At 37.5% G+C, this 1475-nt stretch overlaps 1 pseudogene; it reads right to left on the bottom strand.

The window, feature by feature from the left end:
• Nucleotides 1-290: 290 nt before the first annotated feature.
• Nucleotides 291-1158, bottom strand: LOC112864841 (translin-associated protein X pseudogene; annotated as a pseudogene).
• Nucleotides 1159-1475: the final 317 nt, after the last annotated feature.

Raw genomic sequence — 1475 nt, 5'->3', positions numbered from 1 at the left:
ATAGGTATAGCAGAAAGTGCTCTCTGAAGCATGTTCACATTCCTAAGATAAACAACGAAGTGTAGCCACCAAAAATTCAGATAGGCATAGGTGCAAACATTTGCATGCAAACTTTTATAAGACATAAGAAATTATTTGTTTTGATAATTTTATGTACTGCTTATATACATTTTAAAACAAGTACAACTGAAAACATTTCTATATAAAAACCACAATAAACTCAAGTGAAATACTAAATAATAGTCTTGCAAACTGATCTCTCAAGAGAATAACAACTGAAGTACGGTATTCTAAGAAATGCCCTTATCTTGATCAATCATTTCTGTTTTAACTGAAAAGACATCTGCCAGCATATGTTCTGGAATTTCTGAACCTCTGACTTTAAGGCATAACCAAGTATTATCCACTTTGGCCCAACTTTGTTTAAGGTATACAGCTTCTTAGAAACTGCATAAGGTCCATATTGCCAGTGAATAAAAACCCATCATAAACCTGATGTAAAAACTGGCTCACCTCAAAAGGGGGTGTCAATGTCCCCCTTTCCCCATCTGTTAATACACATCTGCATCAACTCTCCAGTTAAATGAGCCACTCCCAGAAGGTAATCAACAGGGGTGATTTTTAGTTTCCAAGTCCCAAACAGCTTATCCTGTGCATCAAAGGAGGGGGTCTCATTTTCTTTTCCATATTATTCTGTGGTAAATATCAATTATTTAATTTCATCCATATTGGTAAGTGATCATGTTCTAATGAGGTGTTGAAAAGAGATAATGTCCACATATTCCTTCAGTCCTATAGTAACGGCTCTATGGAATTGGTGCATGTCTTCTCCTGAGAGCTCTTGAGCTACTTGTAACACCTTTTGTCTAATACCATCCAATTTAATTTCCGAGTCAGTCAATATTTCTTCCATATCAGGAGAACTTGTAAGCCAATGGAGATGAAAAATTGTCCTTCTATGTTTAACAGTTATATCTCCATAAAGTTTCACAAGTCTCTCCCATTTGTCATGTTTTGCATCAAGTTTCTGCTGAAATGATTTGAAGGCCAATATCATAGGTGCAGGTGAATGAACATCCTTCCCTTCTCTTCTCTGGTTATGTGGGGAACTGTTATGCTTCCCTTTCCTGAACCTCCTGATCCTTCTTTGCTGCTCATGTTGGCATGGCCTACAGTGAGATGAGCAGAGACTGAGGGCTTTGGAGCCAGTGGAGTGTGTAAGGTGCAGGCTGGAGAGCCTGTCAAGTAGCCCTCTGCAGCCAGTCAAGACAACGCAATTTATTAATTTACTGGTGTAAATAACAAACACGCACACACACACACACATACTTGGCATAACTCCTAATGATATGCTGTATTCTTATGATGAATTTTGAAAACCAACCATATTAACTTTAGGAACGGTGGTAAGTCTTGGTGTTTGGTTTTATGTTTAAAGACTAAAGGCTCTTGGTATTTAGTTTTATGTTTACTTG

Source organism: Puma concolor, chromosome E4, assembly GCF_028749965.1.
Source record: "Puma concolor isolate L17-30 chromosome E4, mPumCon1.1.hap2, whole genome shotgun sequence".
Taxonomy (NCBI): Eukaryota; Metazoa; Chordata; class Mammalia; order Carnivora; family Felidae; genus Puma; species Puma concolor.
Note: the sequence above shows the minus strand (reverse complement) of the source record. Positions and strands in the feature narration are given on the sequence as shown.